The sequence below is a fragment of the Scaptodrosophila lebanonensis genome, unplaced genomic scaffold (assembly GCF_003285725.1).
Source record: "Scaptodrosophila lebanonensis strain 11010-0011.00,11010-0021.00 unplaced genomic scaffold, SlebRS2 tig00000113-arrow-arrow-pilon, whole genome shotgun sequence".
Classification (NCBI taxonomy): domain Eukaryota; kingdom Metazoa; phylum Arthropoda; class Insecta; order Diptera; family Drosophilidae; genus Scaptodrosophila; species Scaptodrosophila lebanonensis.
In genome coordinates, this window is record NW_022060575.1 from 1,010,044 (window position 1) to 1,032,072 (window position 22,029).

Sequence of the window (22,029 nt, forward strand, 5' to 3'; positions counted from 1 at the left end):
TTGTCAAGCCAAAAAATTAAACTTTTAATTAAATAATGCATGATGCATTTAAAAAATAACATATGCATAAGATCAATGAAAAAACTTCAACAAATCCAACTTAGATCCATTTTAAGGCGAAATAGTGCGTCATAATAAGGAACGTGTGGTCGACTTCATATGGCAACATTTTTTGTCTACTTTATTGCACCGATCGTTACTGTGGCAGATTGTAGATATAGTGATGTACATAGATAAATCGATATTTCAGTTATAAATTTGGGTTTTTGTATTGATTATTGGAAGTCATATAAAATATTTTGTTTGTTAGCTAATGAATAAAACTAATATGTAGTCTACATGCCATATTATGCGAATCTTGTAGTTGTTATGGTTAAAAAGTTATAAATTTTCAGCCATCCAAAGGATCTCCCCACAAGATCCCTTGTATAAAATATATAATATATATCATAAAATATAGTTTCATTTTTCATGTAAAACATTGTAAATATTGTATATAAATAGATGTAAATGCGTCCTATAGATGCTTACTATAGACAACTTTTGTATTCCCTAACTTTCAACTAGCTTAAGCTGCCATATTGGTAGTAGAAAACTAGTTTAATAAATTGTATATATGTAAAATAAAAAAATAAATAAATAAATGTTCATACGAACAGATAGGCTGATGGATATTCTGTATCGTCAAACGTATACATACTTATACTTATACATACTATACATACATACTTATGTATACTAAGTAATATATATCAAGCGACATTTCCTTCCACCTTTTTTCTGTTGCATACATTTGGGATGTTTTTATTTGACCTTTTAAGTACTGTCAGATGAAAGCATTTCGTTTTTAATTAGAGTGTTGGAAGAGTTTTAAGTTTTGCCATGTTTTTTGAAATTTCAAGTGAATATATTCTGGCTTGAAATAAAATCAAGTACTTATAAATGCCTATTACAGTATAGGACAGTTTCAATATTCAATCCTGCCATAAACATAAAATTTGAAAGGTGTGTTAAATTTTTGTGGATTTTCGGGCTACAACTTTGAAAACAGTCCTCCCAGCATATATTCAAGTGAGCTGCACTGTGCGTGTGTGTGTGTGTGTGTGCAGTTAATGTGTGTGCTGTGGAGTAGAGTTGAGTTGTTTTGTTGCTTGCTTTGATGCAGTTATTGTAATTACATGTCCATGCAGGAGCCGCGCCCAATTGAGGCTGAGCTGGTGACACACTTTGTGGCACATCTGAGAAGATGCAAATGCAGCGAGCCGGCTAGCCACTATCCACTATCCAAGTTACCATAAAATTTATGTAATCAAAGCCGCCAGGCCGTGTTCAAATTAAATGCAACAGAAATTGGCGGCTTGGCGGTTTTGTTTTTGCCTGCCGCCGCTGTTGTTTCTTACGATGCTGATGATGATGTCAGCTGGAGGAGTTGGAGCAGTTGGAGCAGTTGAAGCAGCTGCAGCAGGCATCTCCTTAGATGCAGACCTAAGCAAAGGTTATCAAGATCGAACTGTGGCGCCAAGTGAAACGCCAATTTCACTGGCAATCTCAAAACTCAAAACTGGCAACTGCAAACTACAAACTACAGATGCACGCACACTCCCATGTAATGCAATCGCACGCAATGTCGTTTAATTTTCAGCCCCAGACCGGGTGGCGAAGAAAGGCAATGCCATGGCATATAAATCAACATGTGAGCAACACAATATCGGGCCATTCGTATTCACTAACACCATCTAGATGGGCACATCTATAAAACCCATAGCAATTTCATTTGCTTGAAAAAAAGACAGCAACAACAGAAAAAGGGAAAGCTTGTGAGTACTTTTTTTCTAACAGCCAACCGATTGAGAGTGTTGTCACTGCTCCATTCCCAGCACCTCGTTCAAGACCAAGACCAAGTCCACGTCCGCGTCCAAGTCATAATTATAGCAGAGTCTGGATCATAAATCAAATGCTGGCAGGCCAACCATGTGCAAATCACACTTTGGACTTAATTAAAAACGTAGAAAAATTTAGTAGAAAAATCATAAATCAATGAAACAGGCAACTAATAAAATTCAATTTGTAATCAGAACCTTCGGCAACGCCCTCAAACAAATCCACGGTAATAAGAATAATAACAACAAACAGAAAGAGCAACAAGCGAGAAAAAGCTCTTTAATGGCAACGAACGCCAGAAATACCGCAATAGATGCTTAGAATGGATCCAGCCGATGATGCTGCTGCCGCCCCAAACCAATAACTGCGACGCCTGCGCGACTTCTAAGAATGCAGCTCCAGCATCATCATCCGCATCATCATCCACAGCTTGAGCAGCTCCAGCGGCTTCGGCGGCTTCGGCGGCTCGCGAAGCGGCAGCTGAGCTCATAAAAATGAACATGCCAGGCGGCTGTCAAAAATCTGATGCCGCTGCCTGCCTGCCTGCCTGCCTGCCTGTCTGTGAGACGGCTACTCAAAAGCGGCCAAGTTTGAGTGTTGGCTTTTATGCTTTTGGGCTTTGAAGTGACGGTTTGGGTTTGGGTTTGGGTTTGGGCAGACATACGAGTACACTCAGAGAAAGGAAGTATACTAAATACTTACGTCCTGCTTCCTTACTGACCTGAAACAAAACTGATTCAAAGAGGAAAGAAATAAACAAATAATTACAAATTAATATGCACGAGCTTGTATCGCATAAATGCTGGCAGCCAATGGCCAGTTAATAGAGTTTCAATTGAGTCTATAACTCCCTTCAGTGATTTTCTATAAGGATACATCCTATCGCATAAATACTTAAAGAATTAGGTTGCAAATTGCAAACGAAATTTGAATAAAACGTTCATAACCATGTTCTGTTTCTGATTTCAAAGAATATACGAGTACCAGCTGGGGCTGCTTTAGTTTCGAAGTTCTGGCTATGTAGATCAATATGTCCTACGTCCAAGAATATTCGTCTTCCAATGAAATTCTTGTCAAAAATAACTTTACATTCACACAAAGTATGCACCTCTTTCCAAGGAGGGAATTGGTTAAATAATGCACGATCAGCAGAAATAATTCAACAGATCCAGCTCAGTTGCATTATGTGTGGTCGACTTCAGATTTCCCCCTGCCATTCACATATTTTGATAGAATGTTATTTACTTGTACTTTACTTTACTTTATTTAAAAAATTGATCATTTTTATAAATTTTAAATAGGTATAGAGAGCCTCAAATAAGTATGATATAAGCAATGCAAGCAAAAATCTATTTCAAAATGTAGTTTTAATCCATCAAAATCGAAAACCTACCTATTAAATTGGATTAAATCTGAGGTACTGCCTCTCTATATATGTATGTAATTGAAAAACAATGTAAGTACTAACAAGCCTAATCTTAAATATATTTCTTTGTTGTATAAGGAAGGCGATAGTTGTTTCTATACATAAATCATTATGAAATATTTATAAATTTCAATTTCAATTTATTCACTTTTCTTAAAAACATTTTGAATTTACAAGATAGGCAAAGATATCTTTATGTTAAGGCAGCTTATTCTTTTCTACTTAATTAAACAAAATGGAGACGTCATTGTATAGCTCTCCCTTAGGCTTTCTTATCTTTTAAGTTTAACTTATAATGTAATACTATAAATATCTTTATTTTACTTTCTAATATTATCAATTATTTATTGACAGTAAATTTGTTGATTTTTTTATAAAAATAAAATAAAAATAAAAAATAAAATAAATGTAAAAAGTTAAACAACAATCGACAGTGCAAAGCGGGAAAAATTATACGAAATACCCATAAAAAGCGTTCAAAATCTGTTGACTCCAAATAATAGAAGTTCCGTAACATTTTTCCGGGTGCATAAAGAACAAAGTAGATGCCGCTGCCGTCTCACATTGCCAATGGGGGCACTGCATGACGAAGCGGTGTGTTCTGTGCTGTGTGAAAGAAGCCTGCGCTTCATTTGCTGCTGCTGTTGTTGTTGCTGTTGTTGGTGTTGTTGCTTTTGTTAGTGTTGCCGTTTGTTTGCCCACAACACGTTAACCTTGGGGGCACGACGTCGCACTAAAAGAAGAAAAAAGAGTCGGCCAATGTTCCTGACACCACTAACGCCAACTAACCGACTGGCCTCGGTCCCGATCTGTCTAGCCCCTGGGCAAACACTGGAGCTGACCAAGTCGCCAAGTTTCCAAGTTGCATGCCGCCTCGTCTGTTGCTCTCTGTGGCTTGTAAACAAAGTGCCAAATTGATTGACACGTTGCACATTATACTTGTACAACAATAACAACAATAATAACAACAACAACAACAGGAAGAGCAAACTCTGAAGTTTTCTTTTCAATTTAGAGTTTTTAGTGCTCCTAAATTGAACTTTTATGTTCTGCTCTGCGTTCTGATCCGATCTGGCCCCGTCTGTCTGTCCGTCTGTCTGTCTGCTCGATTCAATTTCTTCAGCTCTGATTGGCTGCAAGCCACCTCTGACCTTTGCATGTGCAGCCATTAATTAGACCCAAGCGACCCGCTTTGTGTCTGGGTCAGGGTTGCAGCTCATCTGCCAAATGTCAACCTACCACATTTGTGCATTTGTGCATCAAGCCGCACACAAGCTCACACACATGCAACATTATCTCATTATTGCATGCAATTTATTTCGAGTGCAACCGAAGGCGAGCGGCAAAGCTCTCTGCACGATGCCGTCGCTCTTGTAATTGCGCACGCACGCGACTCGGATTTATACCTACTATATATATATATATATATACATATGTACATATGTACATTTTAAAGAGGTGTGATCAAGAAATATCGGGGCATTCAAATGTCTTAAGGAGATATAACTAATTAAGCAACTCAATTTATACTTTACTTCAGGGGACCGCAACTACAAGTAATGATTAGTTTGTTTCTTTTTTCAAACGAAAGAATCGTACACTCATAGTAACTCTGAGAAAGCAAGGAATTTACCAAAATCCTTTTTTTTCAGGATTATCTATGGATTTTCACCATGATTTAAACACTTTATTTTTTATTAATTTTCTCAAAATTTAATGATTCATTTTGAGTTTTACTTTACAACTTAATTAACAATCATTATTTTTGAACAACAAATAAAACTCATAAAGTAATGATTATTGTTTGAGTTTTATATTTTTTATCAAAAATAAAACTCATGCTGTAATTTTGCCTGACAATATTTGTAAGAATTTCTTTTTATCGTAAAAAGGTAAAATTTCTTTATTTCGTAATTTTTATAATATCCCTTATAATGATTACAGCCCCTGCTTTACTTTATGACTTCTATCGAATTCGTTAACCATTTTAAAATTGAAAATATAACAAAACAATGTATTGTTCCAACAAATATGGTTGAGTGTTACATAAAGTAGCTATTAATAAAATATTTTATATTTGTAATTTCTTTTAATCGACGCGAAATTCTATCATTCAACTAGTCCAACTTTCTGAGCGCCCATTAAATTGTGATTAAATTGCATTGCATTGCATTAAATATATTTATCTAGTGTCGTAGCAGTAGTCGAAAAGAATGGAAGTGCTAAACGAATCATAAATGGTGTTAAAATTGATTCAGACCGGATTGCAAACGGATCCTACTTTATCGAGTTTCTAACATATTTAAAACTAAGAGCCACATTCGAAGACCAAAAAAACATTTGTTTTACTCAGAAAAATTCAAGTTTATTATATAATTCAAAATTATTTTAATAAAGCTTCTAGTAGTTGCTGACAAAGGAAATCCAAAAGTTCCCTAATATGAATGTGGCACAAAATGAAAAGTATGTAATCATTATTAGTTTCGTCTCTCATTTCAGTAATAAAATTCACGTTTAAATTTGTTTTTGCTTTTGCATTTAGTACTATTACAAACATTGTTCCTTCATATAGTGCATACGTATATAGTTGTTAAGTTTCTTATTATGAGAAAATAAATACATTTAATACTTAACTAAAATACTTTTAAATATTTAATTACAAAAAAATTAAAAAATAAATTTTGGGTAAAATCAAAATCATTTTTAAGAGACATTAATGCACAACCTCCTAAAACTAATCACAATCAAGTTTCGCTAAGATATGGGTCCCGTGCGAATACCTTGGTTTTGTGCAATTACCTTGAAAATAAAAAATTGCCCTGAATCAACCTTAGCACCAATTATGGGGCTAGTTAAGAGTTATCAGGTCCATTAAAAAAACATCGTTCTCATTTGAGTTCACTTAAAATGTGCCACATCTTGGAAAAGCCCGTATATGACTTGAAAACTAGTTTTAGTTTAAAGATTAAGTAGTTGTTGCCCGATTACGAACTGCATGTAAAAGTTCTAGAGATTATTTTTGAACCACACCTCTCACATATGGATGCGTGCATCTGTGTGGGGATCGGGACGTTCACGTCCACTTTCTTTGCAATTTATTTGAGTTTATGTGTTTATCTCTTCTCGCAAATCTGCAGCCACGTAGCAATCAGCGAACGGTGACAGTTGGGGCTACTCCCACCCAAAAAAATAAAAAAATTAAAACATTAAAAAAATGCAAAAGTGCGATAGCGGCCGCAATAAAACAATAATAATAACAACAACAACAACAATGTCGTTTCATGATTTATGGCGCGTAATTTGCGTGCGCATGCGCAAATCGAACAACGCTGGCTATAGCCTTTTTGCTGGCATCGCTGCAGCTTCCTGTTGACAAATGAGCCGCAATGTGGCCCCGAAACTGAACGAGTACTCGTATCCGTACCCGTATGTGTGAGCCCAAGATAGTGCCGGCAGAATAAAAGTGTGTCACAAGGCATTCTTTCGGTTTTAAATTACCGATCGTGGTCCTTGTGATGGTCGGGCGGCAGCCTGAGACTGCGATTGGCTGATTTATAATTTCATTGAACTATTACATTTTGAATTGCTTGGGACAGGCGGCGGTGGCGGCGGCGGCGATCTGAAGTTAAGGCCGCCTCGGCCAATTGATTAACAATCAAAATAAATCAATATGCAGCCCCAAAGCCGAAAATGTCAAAAATCGCAACGAGCAAATTGCAATTGCAACACTTTCGCTGCCGCGAACGGCGTATTTTGTTTTTCACACTTGATTTACATTTTAAATTGAAAAGGCAGCCAAGAAAGAAAAACTATACGCCAGACAATTTCCAGCCTCCAGGCCTGACATACAACGCAAAAACCAAGACGAATTGGGCGACATTGTCTGCTGTCGAGCCGCAGTTGTTGTTGTTGTTGTTGTCGTTGTTGTTGCTGTATGAATATGGATTTGGGGCATATTCACGTACAGCTCTTTTCTATGCAAGCCAACGAGGCAGCCATTCAGACAGATAGCCAGTCCCATGATAAAGAGATCAATGGCAAGTGAGCCGCGTCTAAAGCAACTCAACTCATCGTCTCCGTCTCCGTCATCGTATTTGTTGTTGTTGTTGTTGTTGTAGTCGTCAGGTGAAATGTCAAATTTTCGTACATTTACACTTGCCAACATATAATTTAAGTCTTAATCGTCCACGCCATAATGTTGTTAACCGTCTAATTGAAGTTTCACTTTTTTCGAGCTAAACGCAATCCAAGCTTTGTGCTGGCCTGGTCTGGTCTGGTCTGGCCTGGTCTGGCCTGGTTGGGTCTCGTCTGGCACAACAGTCTGGGCCGAAGCTCAAGACTCGCTGACCTCTGGCCGCCACGCAAAACGCAAAAGCGCAGATACATTAATTATCTGTAATGAACGTTTACACTTATTTATTGGCATTAAATCATCGTTTAACGCGCTTTAAGCATGCACTTTGGCGACCGCACGGCCTGTCGGCCTTCGAGTGCGTCTGGCCGCTTCGCTTCAGTCCGCTTGAGTCGGCGGCTATGCGGCAGGCAATTGGAACGCCTGGCAATAATAATACTCTGTGTCGATGCAGCTGTGAAAGCGGTATTTCAGTTTTAGATTCTTGAATGTAACATTTAGGCAAAACCATGAGGGGATGTATTAGAAGGTACAACTACTACTACGAGCTTCGTTCAAAAGAAAAGGTGAAGGTTTTGCTCAATGTTTTCTTTGATTACAAGGGCGTGATGCATTAGGAGTTCTAGCCAACAATACTAAAAGGGTGCAACGTTTGCGCGTATACGGCTTAAACGATCGGAATTGTGCAAAAATATCTTGGATTCTACATCACCTTATTGCGCCAGTTCACACATCAATTATTGTTCGTGATTTTTGGCCAAAAACAACGCCGTAATCATGCCTCCCTGCGACTTTTTCCTATTCCCATAACTGAAGAGACCAGTGAAAGGGAAGTGTTGATAAGATAAATTGATAAGATAAAGTCAGAATCGATGGCCATAGCGCACATTTCAGAAGTGCTTCGAGGATTGGAAGAAACGCCGGCATAAGTGCATTATATCTAAGGGAGATTTCTTTAAAAGCGACAAAATGGGTATTGAAATAAAAACTTTTGAAAAAAAAAAATAATAGTAATAATAATGCAAAATACATGTTTTCTTTTGAACAGACTATGTATGTTAAGGCCATAAATAAAGTCGAATGATATTGATTTATGATGCAGTGCGGTCGTTTTCTAGAAACCCTTGTCCGACCATTTCGAGAGCGTTCACCGAATCGTTATCGGACTTAAGGGATAAGTCAAATTATCTCAGAGCAGCCAAAGCTAGATCTCTTAGTTTTGTGCGTTGTGTGCATGAAATTGAATTTACAACACAGGATAATTAAAAACAATACGAAACTGACCAGTAAAGGAGCCGGAACAAGACCCATATGGAGTTGATCGGTAAAAGGGGCGACACAACTATAAACCGTAGCCTGCGTAGAAAATCAATGGGGTTTCTGCAATTTGAGAAAGTGACGTAATTGTAGACGAACACAAACATAGGCATAACTTAGGAAGTTAGTAAAAGCTGGTACGCCTAACTGCATGTTCCCTGAATCTCAAAACTAATCAATATTTACTGAAGTAAGACCTTGAAGTAAGCGTTTGCGAAACACAGCTCTCTTCCGATCAAGGTTATAAGATCGACAGCTCATCGTAGTAGTCTCGTTTGTGTTGCACAAATATTGATAAGGTAACGAAAGTTAATAAATATATTTAGCCATTTCATCTTGGGGCAAAAATTAAAAAAAAATCTTTCAAACCTTTATTCTATTTCATAAAGCTCGTTATATTTATTAGATTTACGTAATCTTATTTAATAGTATTTGCCAAGCCTGGCTAATGTTTTGCAGTTTTAATTATAGCAGCATAAAGAAAAATCCTGATACAATATTTGTATTTGATTTTACAGAAAAGTTGAATGGGTGTAGCTAACACCTATTATTGTGCAGAATCACTTGCAGAAATTAATGCCATATTGAATAAACGATTAGGACATGAGGAAGGTCAAACTAGAACTTTTCAATTATTATTTGAGGCCTATCTTGTTAGACATTTTTGCATGTTCGTGTAGATCAGCCAAATAGTTTGCCTAATCAGTTTCTGGAAATAATGCCGTCATCAAACACCTCCTTCTATAAGTTGATAGTTTGGATATAAAACACAACGATTACTCTGCCTAGCTTCATTGGAATGTAGTGTCCCAACAGAAACATGACAAAGCTAGCGAGAATATTGGTGTGCAAGGAAGAATAAGCTTTTGACCAAAGTACAGGGTATCCTTTAATCGGATACCCCGTCTGCCGCAATGCTCTTGCTTATTGTTGTTGCAGTGGTTGTTCGCATTGGGCCGCTAAGCCGAAAGTGATGCAAGTGCTTGGTGGGCTGGCCGACCGGGCTGCTCTGATATGCATGTCAAGTTGCAGCAAATTACAGGCTGCCGTTGCACTTGATGCCACGGTCGCTGGTCGGCTGGTCGGCTGGTCGGCTGGTCTTTGTAAATGCTTCCGTTTTCCCAGTCGCTGACACTTTACGAGTGCGCGGCGTTTCTAACAGAGTCGAAAATAAAAATACAAACATAAACCAAAAAGGAAAAGACGACGACCGTCGCTGCATTGTGTGAGTTCATTGGCATTTTGTGCCACATAACAAATGCCTGGCACTTAATAATGAGTTATGAGCGTGGCAAGCTACGAAGCGGCCCAGCAGCCAGCAGCCAGCAACAAGCAACCAGCAACCAAAGAGGCAGCCCCCAGTGTTTAAGGCTTATCGGCTGGCAATCAGCTGCGGCCTCGCCGGCGCTGACTTCGCCGATTGTAGCTGCTAACTGTGTAGCATCATGTTTTATGTATGTGCTTTGTGCTAATCAAACATTTAATAGTTAATTAATTTGATAGACAAGCTGCCAATGGTTGTCATAGAGCGGACAGATAGATACAGATATAAGTACGTATCGCGACTGTGGCATACAGGTGCAGATCTCAGATTCTTTATACAGCCAAGGCAGCCAAGGCAGCCAGGCAGGAGGTGTGGCCTCGTCATTTGTGCTGTGGGTGCAACGTCAAATTGACACATAAAATTGATGCTAATGATGATTTTTGCAACATATTTTGCACACTTCATTTTTTTAAAGCTTTTTTTCGTTGATATTTCGCCTTTTGGCTAATTGCCGGCACTTGCAGCTCGTTAAAAAAGTTTGCAGTTTAAGACATAAATACGTTTATGCCAGCTACAACAGCTCCGGCCACAACAACCGAGTCAAAGTAATGCTGGTAGAGTCAAATGCTGCATGTTGAACACCCACAAAGCATAAATAACAACGGCAATATCGCCAAGCGTGGCGCCCCCGCCGCCCATGATGCCACAAGTGGCAGGCTGCATTGGATTCGTGTTTTGTTGTTGTCGAACTGTTTTTTTCTTTTTTTTTTTTGGCATCCGCTGCGTTTGTGGCGAAGGTGAAAGTGTTTTTAGCCATTGCAATTATATTGTAAATGATTTTATTATTTATTTGCTGAATTAATTTCCACTGTGAAATATTCCATATAAATATTTATGTTTTAATTAAAAAGCCACAAGGAAATTGCATAAATTTCGTCTTTAATTTGTAACGCACAACTATGTGAGTAGAAGCACGCGATCATTATTTTAGCCACGTTAATAGGGAGCAATTTCGGATGGAAGTACTTAAGTTGAATTAAATAAATACTGAATAGGTGGGCTTCAAATATTTTCTGAACAAATGTGACATGAGAGTGTCGATTACATTCGAGAGGATACAGACGGGATTTGTAGCGGATATCCTCTGGCCTTTTCGAGGTAAATAATCGTGCAAATAAACAACTGCTTTAACTCTACTTACTACTCTGGAAGGTAGCTTAATGAACGTACAAGTATATACCAAGATTGATGGCTTAAGCTCTTATAATTGAAGTACTTAGGGTCCTTGCATTTATGTCAACTACTTATTACGATCCTAAACTTAGCACTGTAGTAAAGCTTCGGCTTAGTATTGGACAGATTGAAAAAAATGCATATTCAACATTTTAACGCCTGCTTCGCTATAAAAAGTTGATCTGCTAGTGTGAGTTAAAATACTATAATTAAAAAATATTAATTAAAGTTAAAAGAATATAATTTAAGCCTTCAGCTTGATGGTTTGTCTATATCTATTACACTTTCGAGTAATCAGTAAAATCCATAAGAGGAGGTTGAATAAGAAGGAGGCTGAAGAGGTCACACCCTATTGACCTTGCCAATAGGTTCATATAAATTATTAATAATATACATTGTAAATGAGACTCAGCTCCTAGTTTAAGCTGTATTTGTATTTAGCTACAGGTTTTATTTAAGTTATTGAAATATTAACACTGCCATTTAAGTTAGTCACTTTTTATCAGGAAAAAAAAGTGAAATCAATACACAGATTCTTTGCAATTGGTAAATATTTTATAAGTGTCCGTCGATTCATTTGCGCGTTTGTGGTCCACGGATCATTTAAATTGTTGCACTGACTGTCTTTGAGGTTTCACATCCTCGCAACATACTTGTAAGTATTTTAACAGAATTTATGAAGTTAATACATACATTTCGCACAGGGAACAAAACGACCTTCAGTTCGGAGTCTCTTTGTCAGTGGACGCGGGCACTACATAAAGCAGTCATAATTGAAGGAGCAGCATTGGCCAAAAGACCCCAACCAACTGCAAGAGCTGCCCAGCCCAGCCCTGCCCAGCATGTGAGCAGCGTTGAGGAGATGCCTTGCCTCAGCGCATCCGCAACAATTTGCAACAATTTTTGGTGCGGCGACTGGTTTTGCGTACTTTTCGGCGTACAAATTTAACGTTTTCATTATCATACTTACAGTTTTTGGACAGCAAACGAAAGTGAACTTTTTTCTTATAATTTTTTTTTTTTTTTTTTTTTTTTTGGTTTTTTGCGTTTGTTGCTGAATGCTTGAGTTTAACTTTTTATCTGCTGCTGATGCTGCGAACAAAACGTGTTCCAGTGTGCCTTGTGCTTTGGCATTTTGGCCTGATGGCGCTCCGATGGCCACTCGGTCGCCAGTTATTTATCGTCGCTTTTTTATGATTTAACATGTGTACGTGGCATACGTATGTACATACTATACATACGCACTCACTCCTAAAAACATGCTTATATTAATTTCATTAATAATAAGTAATTTCACTTTTCATTTCACTCAAAACCAGCAAAGAATGCGCCAACTTTCGTTGCGGGTGAAGCTGCAAGTTGTTGTTGTAATTGCTGCTGTTACTGCTGTTGCTGTGGCAGCTGCCTGCCTGCCGGCCTGCCTGCCACATTGCCGCATCAAGAGTGTCAGAAAGGCCAATCAACAGGCCGGGTAGAGGGGGGGAGATGGAGAGAGATGGAGAGAGAGCGTGATAAGGGGGGCATGGTGTAATGGCCACAAAGTGCCGCCGCTGTCGTGTCTTTGGCTAAAATCGATGGCTAAATTAATTTTAGCTGCTTGCCTTCCCCACCCCCCCTCCCCTTTCCGTCCACTCTTCAGTAATCATTCATTTACTCGTACTGCGTAGGCAGTTGCGCACATTTTGACTAGCGGCCACAAAATGTTGTATAATTTTCGAATATTAACTGTTAATTGCATGCAATATTTGGCCGATCGCCAGTCAAAAGAAACCGCCATGCAGAGACAAATGTCAATTTAGCGCCGCAGACATGTGACTGCAACGGCTTATCTGGCAATGTAAGCCCGCCAGCCACACCATGTTAATTGCTCCAGAAAATTAAGTTATTTTGATTGCTGCCCGTTGACCTTTTTTGTGGCAGCCTGCACACACCCAGCAAATGCCAGTCAGCCAAAAAAAGCAGTCCACTGAGGTAGTCAAACAGTCAGTTTCAGCTTCAGCTTCAACTTCAGCTTGGGTTTCAGTTTCCACTCCTGGCTTTGTCAACTTCAGCCGTGCCAAGAGCAATTCTGGCAAGTCGTGCTCGCCGATGTTTATCGCTACGAAATTCATATAAAATAAAATTACAATTTTAGATTTATTTCGATTCCAAATGTTGGCCAAATTCTCAGCTTTGTGGCTGGTATTGTTGTTGCTTTTGTGGGCCATGTATCGACCCGATCGCATTGTGCAGTCACAGTCGCAGTTCATTTCATTGTCAATGGTTTGTTATGTGCCTGAGAAAACTAATCATTATGGCTCATGGTTTTGTTTTATGACCATGCATTTAATTTGTTTAAGTAAACGGCGAGCGACAATAACACTATGCAGACAAATGATTGCAATTAAGAGATCGACGAAATGTATTTTTAAATACAAGTACAAGTATAGACAACTGCCATTTATGCAGAGTGCGTAGAAGAGCTTACAAGTCAAGGCTAACTATTTATTTAATTATTATAATTTATAAGAAGAAATGTAAAAGAAGATTGTGATTTGAAATGAAATGTTCTAAATCATTTTTTAATTGTTTGCGATCAACCAAAAAGAAGAGCGTTACCATTTATAATTTCTTTTACATTATTTTCTCATGCAAGAATGAGAATGTTTAACTACAGTAGCCATAAAAATCCTACTACTTCTTATATAGATATTGAATGAATAAATCAACTTATTTTAGAAGTGTCTTCTTAGATTTGTTAAATTCTATTTTTCGAAATGTAAAACATCTTTTCTCACCAACACTTTCTGAGACATCGTCGGCAGATATCTGTATGATATCTATGGCGCTTAAAAGTGTCCTTGTTAAGGAAGATTAAAATATGTAAATAAATATGCCCAGCAATATGTCAGAGATTTAAAAGTTTAAGTTGTATTTGTAATTAACTACTTGTATAAGTTTATTTAAAGTTATAAATTAAATGAAATTAAAATAAATTAAAATTAAAGTTAAGTTAGCAGTATAATTAAAAAAGAGGATGTATTGTACTGCCTTAGGCGATCTCAGACAGTAGGAGGCTATTTTGCCATGAATTCAAAGAGCAACAAAAGTGAAACGTGAAGCTTATATTGGCATATATATGCATATAATTCATAATATATTAGAGTTGTATTTATTAATTCCTTACTACATATGCATATAATTCATAATATATTAGAGTTGTATTTATTAATTCTTTACTACTTTTCATATTATATTTTCATGCGGTACTAAGTTTATATGAGTTTTATATGAGCTCATTGTACTCATATTTAACATTAAATATTTATATACATATGCATATAATTCATAATATATTAGAGTTGTATTTATTAATTCTTTACTACTCTTCACATTATATTTCCATGCGGTACTAAGTTTATATGAGTTTTATATGAGCTCATTGTACTCATATTTAACATTAAATATTTATATCCGTACGATTGTTGACCCTAAGGTTTATTGCCAATATTTTCATCTTATATGTTTTTATTATAACATCTCGTCTTTTGTGGGCAAATGTTTACAAGCAGCTGTAAAGCATATGGTAGGTATGTATAAACGATGACATTAGCTTTATTTATAGCAGATATTAAGTATACGCCAAATTGGTTTTTATGAAACGAATCTGACCGGAAATGTGTGAAAAATCAACAAATGTGAGCTGCCACAGTTCGAAGTGCAGCTATCCACCGAATGGACCCATCCATGCATTGCACCTGCACCTGCAACATCTCCAAACTCAATAAAAATGTAATTACGCCCTCTGACAACAACAACAACAGCAACAACAGCAAATTGTGTGCTATCAAATGTGTCTGATGGCTTGGATGGCTAGCGACTGGTGGTTTATGGCCATATCGGCCGTCTCTCGACCGCAGCCCTGACACTGTGTGGCAGCCATTAGCAACGCCCAGGCAGCGTGTCGATGTCAGTCAGTGGCTTCTGCCAAGGCCTCGCGACAGGCGATTGTGATGGAAAAGGAGAGGGCGACGGTGACGGCGACGGCGACTGCTTGGACGCTTGATTGATTACACATTTGCGGCTGTGCCGGCCGGTTGAGCGGCGTGGGTTGCTATTAATGTGTTGCCAACTGTTGGTGGTGCTGGTGATGCTGGTAATGGTGGTAATGGCCATGCATGCAGTCATAATGAGCTGCCATCGCAGCTATTACCTCAGCCGCGAATCGGACGTGCTGGCGCGAATTTCGCTTTCTTCGCCGAGGTTTGACAGCGTGCGGCTAAAACTTTGCACGTTTGACCAAATTTGGTCGCACAATACTTGGAGCCTGGGCAGCAGTTGCCGCTTGGGCTGCTGTGGTGCTGTGGCGCTCTGTCACAATGCCACAAAGAGCTCCCCGCTTGGCATTGGCGCATGCTCCGGCAGCTGCGGTAGCTTCTTGTCGCCACTGCGCCAAATCGCCGTATGTTATGCTCTTTATCTTGATGTCGCCACCGTTGTAGGACGTCGTCGTCGTCGTCGTCGTCGTCGTCGCTGTCGTTATTATACCCTTTATTAACGGTCATTTCAAGTTTGCCTATTTCCGTATGCAATTAGGTCTTCACTATAAAGCAAAAACTTCACTTTGACACAATGGTGGCTAAGATATCGAAAAAAGGACTGCATGAGTTGTAAATCTTTGCTTTGAACATTTTTATCTACAGTTGCACAAATTAGTTGCCGGATTTCCTAAGTATGTCAAAAATAATTCCAATTTTATACAGAACAAATACATTTCTGTTTCAATAAGCTCTAATTAATAAATTCTGATTAAAAATTAAACATTTATTCGCAATGCTGTTTGTTGTATTAGAAAGAAATCTGTGGTGCATTTGTTTATAACGTTACATGTTTGTGTGGAATTTATTTGTCAATCTGAACGTTGTTATAGGTTTCCTCTTCTTCCTTTGACGGTCCATATTTTGTGCGAAATTTATAATTTGGAAAAAGTATTTGTTCTACCAAGTGTGTGAACAAGTTATTTCGATGGTTTGGGGAAGCAAAGGTTTTAAAGTGTATTCAGTTTTCGGTGAGGAAAGAAAATTATCTCCTTCATTTCTTGTAGTTGTTGGTGCCGAGACATGCGCCTGATTTCGCTGTTTAACATAGTTACTTGTAGCTAGGCTGAGGGATTTTCACCAAAAACTGTGTGTATAGACAGTAGCCACTAGTAAGTACGTCGTAGGTTCAGGTCAGTGCACTCACCTCATATACCGTAGTATGTATATACGTGTATGCCCCTGCAGTACGTGTGTATATGTGTGTGTGTGTGTGATTAAAAGTAAAAACGCAGACAATCATAAATATCAAATGCGCCATATTTTAGGGTCTATATGGCTTTTTTCACTACTGAATGCGATTGACACACAAAACGGCGCCATTTTCACTTTTGTTCGCAAACGAACCGCCGCGCACCGATCTTAACGACACCTGGCAGTGGCTCCCCAAATGTGGCTACAGTTCCAACTCTAGCTCTAGCTCTAGCTCCAGCGCTAGCTCTGGCTCCAGCATAAAGCGCGTATGAGTCACACGAAGTGCCTGACTGAGTGGCCGGCCAAGTGTAGTGCGCTTAGTTGCCCCAACAAAAGTGCATCATAAATTATTTCGACTTGGCGTTTTACTCAAAACCTTTTTCATTTTTGAGAGTTGTAATGTTTTTTTTTTTCTTTTATTTTCTTCTTCTGTGTCGGACTGCAACTTCTAGCAATTTTCATTTGTTAGTACCACACTAAAGTAGTCACACGGTCAAATATCTGGGACGGGCGGACTTAGAGGCGACGGTTCGACGACTCGACGACTCGGCGACTCGCCGACTCGACACCGGGCAGGCCACATTTGTCGCTTGGCAAAGCGAAATCGAAATTGAAATCCCGCTTTAGTCGCTGGTGTCGCACTTCGGTCACGAATGTCGGTCAAACGTGTTTTTCGCTATTTTACAACTTTAAATATGCCAACAATGGCCAGCCTAAGTAAGCGAACAGGCGCATTTAAAGCATTTAATTTGTGCGCATATTTTTCTAGGGATTATCACACGGCTGCCACCGCACCTCCACTCCGGAATACTCGTATGCGAATTCTAATTTGCCGATTTCGCTGTGCAGATTAAGGCGACATGGACCAATTGGCGGAATGGCGCGCGAAAATGAAAGTTAGTTAGTTGGCCCCACATTTAAGCCATTCTGCCGCCTGCACTGCGGTCACATCTAAGGGCCTTACTCTCACTTCCAACTCCTCACAGAAGTTGACCCAATTTTGGTCCCTCTGCTTGCCACAAACTATTGCGCCTGCGCCGAGCTGCAACTTGCCGCAACAAATGCGCAAAGTGGAAGAAATCAACAAACTAGCCCTATTAAATGATGGGGCATTTTCCAAATGTAGAATGGCAAACATCCTAAGTATAGTACTTACCAATAAATATAATTTTTTTTTAATATTCAGGATTTTCCATATTACTTTTTATGGCTGCCGATAATTTGATAATGAACGAATCTGAGCATTTATTTTATTTATTGAAATTTTATTTATTTATTTTATTTATTGAAAAAATCCACAAATAGTAAAAACTATGACATCTATTATATTATAATATTAAAAATTAAATTAAATATGTAATAATATTACATTATATTTTCAACATTAAAAAGAAAGCTTAAGAAAAAACTGTAAAATTAATGCCGGCATGTTGGGGGAATTTTATTTACCATTTGGCCAGCAGTGCCCCGAATCACAGCCATATGTGATCAGAGACATTATAGACCTAATAAAATAAAAAAAATATAGTAAGTAGAGGATTAAAATTAATTCTACTTAACAGGTATATTTATATATTTATTTTTACACAAATATTTATTATTACACAAACAGCATTTATTTCTCTTGCTTACATATGTATAGTACTTCACCCGTTGAAATATTTTTGAGCAGGCAACGATTTGAAACAATTATTTCAAGAGGTGTCGATTAAAGTATCAACCTCCATTGCGGTTTGTTGAGAATACTCCACCCTTCTAGCATTGTGGGGAGTCTTAAGAGAAACAGGAACAACACACAATGGACAGGCGAACAATGAAGATGGTTTTCTTTGAACTTTGAACTTTGAATGGTCGTATAAAGTCAAATTAAGAACTTTTCATGTAAGGTGCAAGGGGAAATACCCCGCATGAAAAAACCCTGACCATAAACTTGCGAGGCAAAAGCCAGCACCTCCACTCCCTTCTGCCTTTTAAAAGTCTATAAGTACTTAACATAAATTTGAAAACTATGTGGCGGCATTAAGATATATTTAGTGTCAAAGTTTAATTATAAAATGTTAATAATTGTGCAACTATGGACAGATTTTAGATAAATCAAATCAGAAAAGATCGCTACAAAGAGGATTTCTAGATTACTTGGGATGTTCACATACATCGGATAGCTGGTTGTAATGAGATGGATCAGGAAAGCAAGGGCTTTATTAATGAGGGACAAAGGCAGGAACTGATCACAGTAAGACTATTATGGGAATAAAAACACTTGAACACCCGAAGATACCAGCAGTATGTACATATGTTTGTTCCACTGTACAGCGGCATCAGGCAAATCAGTAAACTATTTAGCCTGTTTGGTCATCCGGCCAAAAACAGCCAAAACCAGCAGCACATCATAGTTAATAAGTAACGTAAATAACTCAATGCAAAGTGCTCGTTTTCTTGTCGCTTGCTTTGCATAGCAAGCCGAGCACTTAACGTTTCCTTTTGTTGCCATAAATTTGCATAGGCTGCTGCGCAGCCGCCACATATGTACTAGTTATTGTCGCTAACTCTGCAAGTCAAGTTCGTTTTTCGTTATCGCATCTGGTACGGAGAAGCTTAGCTTTCCGTCTACCAGCATAAACTTTGTAAATCTCGGCGATCGCTACCTATGCAAAATAAACATTTGTGCACATCTTTTAAATTGAACAATTTCGTTTCGCTTATTTTGCAATTATTTCGCCAACATAATTTCGCATATTTGGAATCATAAAAAAGCTTATGATTATACATTTTGGTGACCCCGACGTGATTGATAATTCCACAAAACCTTGCTTAATCGCGTTAAAAAACAAAGCGTACATAATTGAGTTCATTGTACACAAAAAATATTCAAGTACATAAGTGCAAAAGTATAAGTTCATAGTGCCTACTGTACCGCCAATAAGCAGCCGTGTGAAGCGACATTTTTGAGGGCAACGAACATCAGCAGATAAAACAGTTATTCGCGCGCGTCATTTATCTCTGCTATTTTCGGTTTTCGGTTCTCTCTCGCGTTCACAATGTCTGAGAGCGACGGTCAAATGCGCGCCTTCCAAGCTGTCGCATCAGCTGCTGCTGACGTAGCTGATGCAGCGACGCTTGCGCCAACAGCTTCGACGTCAACAGCTGTGGGCAATGCAGTGCAAGCTACGAGCAATAGTGTTGAGTTTTATAAGCGCAAGGCGCAATCATTATATGCGTGGGCGCTTTCTATTCAAAATAAAATAAATGATTGTGAAATTGACAATATTTCAGAAAGTGAGCTGCGAAAACGTGTGGAAATGCTGCAAAGTATTCAGGCCTCTTTTAATTTGGTGCATGACAAATTAGAGGAGCTGGACTTTGACGAGATTGGCAGCAGTTTGCGCTGCAACTTTGCTGAGCTGGTGGTCTGCTTGGAGGGCCGCCTGCTAAATGCAATACAAAGGATGCAATCTGGCGCGCCGCCGTGTTCGACGCTTCGGCAAGATGATCAGTCTACCATTGTGATAAATCGGTCTCGTTTGCCTGAGCTTAAGTTGCCTACATTCAGTGGTGGATATACTGAATATGCAGATTTCGCTTCGATGTTCACATCAGTGATCGCCAAGGATCCAGATCTCTCCGATGTGGAAAAGTTGCAGCATTTGAGGTCAAGCTTAAGAGGATCTGCGTTGGACACGATTCGTGCGCTTGAGATAAGTGGTGCAAATTATTCAGTGGCGTTAGACCTACTCGACAAGCGGTTTAACAATAAGCGTCTTATTTTCCAGGCACACATCTCCGAGATTTTGGGCATTAAAAAGGCTGAAACTACAAGCAAGCTGCGAGAGTTGTCCGACAAAGTCAACGCAAATATGCGTGCACTGTTGAGTTTGGGCAATATGCAAGATGTAGCTGGCAGCATCGTCGTTCAGACAATTTTGGGCAAGGTGGATGCTGCGACGCAGGCAAAGTGGGAGGAAGCCGCCCCATTAAACGTTATACCGTCGTGGGAGCAATTTGCGACGTTCTTGGATAGCAGGTGCCAAAAATTGGAAAACATCGAGCATGCAATGGCATCATATTCGTCGAATTATCAGGTGGGAAAGAACAAAAACACTAACACCAAACGCTCGTTTGTCGCCACTAACCCATCCGCAAATGGTTGTCTGTTTTGTGACATAAATGCACACGAAATATACAGTTGCCCACTTTTTGGTAATTTGTCGCCTGTACTTCGTTTAAAGGAAGCGAAACGCCTCTCTCTGTGTATAAATTGTCTTAGAAAGGGACACAGAATGAGAACTTGCAATTCTGGATCGTGCAGAACCTGTGGTGCCAAACATCACAGTTTATTGCATTTTAATAATTCAGCTGCCGTAAATTTGATGCCTGAGCAATCGTCCGCTTCTGACTTACACTCGCGGCCGTCTTCATTGTTACTGCCACGTAGCGCTCTCGCAGCTGTTTCGCCATCATCGCTTGCTTCATTGCCTGCCCAAAATCTCGGCTCAGATGTTGTGCTCTTGGCCACCGCTGTCATCAGCATTCAAAATCGCGCCGGGACTTGGGTACCCTGCCGTGCATTGCTCGATTCCGGATCACAGTTGCACATTATAACTTCGCGATTCGCTCACCGGCTCCAACTTCGAAAGACCAAGTCGTCGGCCTCTGTGTCTGGTCTTGGTGACGTCAGTTTCAAGTCTGATGGTTGCACTGTGCACTTATGCTTGCAATCATTGGTCACTGACTATTCCGCAAATATTACTGCTTTGGTCGCTCCTTCCATTACTGAGAACCAACCAAATTTCACGGTTGACATATCTCATTGGGATATACCAAGCAATGTCCGCTTAGCTGATCCGGCGTTCTTCAAGCCACAGCAAATTGATATGCTTATCGGTGCCAATTTATTCTACGAGTTGTTGTGCGTAGGTCAGATTAAACTGGCTGATGGCCTGCCACTTCTGCAAAAGACTCGTTTGGGCTGGATAGTTACTGGAGGTGGCTCGCAGCGTCAGAAATCTGCTTTGGTTGCATCCAAGTCTCCGTCTACACAGGATTGCAATACACGAATCGAGCAGATGGTTCGCTCTTTTTGGGAACTCGAAAGTGGTGTCGATCCGGCTGTAAAACTTACAAAAGAAGAGTTCGACTGCGAGGAGCATTTCAAGGCTAATTACAGGCGCCTGCGTACTGGCGAGTATTCCGTCCGGTTGCCTGTAAAGTTCAGCACAGATCTGCTTGGCGATTCCTATACGCAAGCCTATCGTCGGTTCATAAACTTGGAGCGAAAGTTAGAACGCAATCCACTTCTCAAAGCACAGTACTCTGCATTCATTAAGGAGTATTTAGAGTTGGGTCATATGTCGCTTGTATCGCCAGTTTCGCTAAATTTGTGCAAGTATTTCCTGCCGCACCATTGCGTTCTGAAGGAGGACAGCACAACGACAAAGTTGAGAGTCGTGTTTGACGGTTCCGCATCCACATCCTCTGGTCATTCTTTAAATGACATCCTAATGGCTGG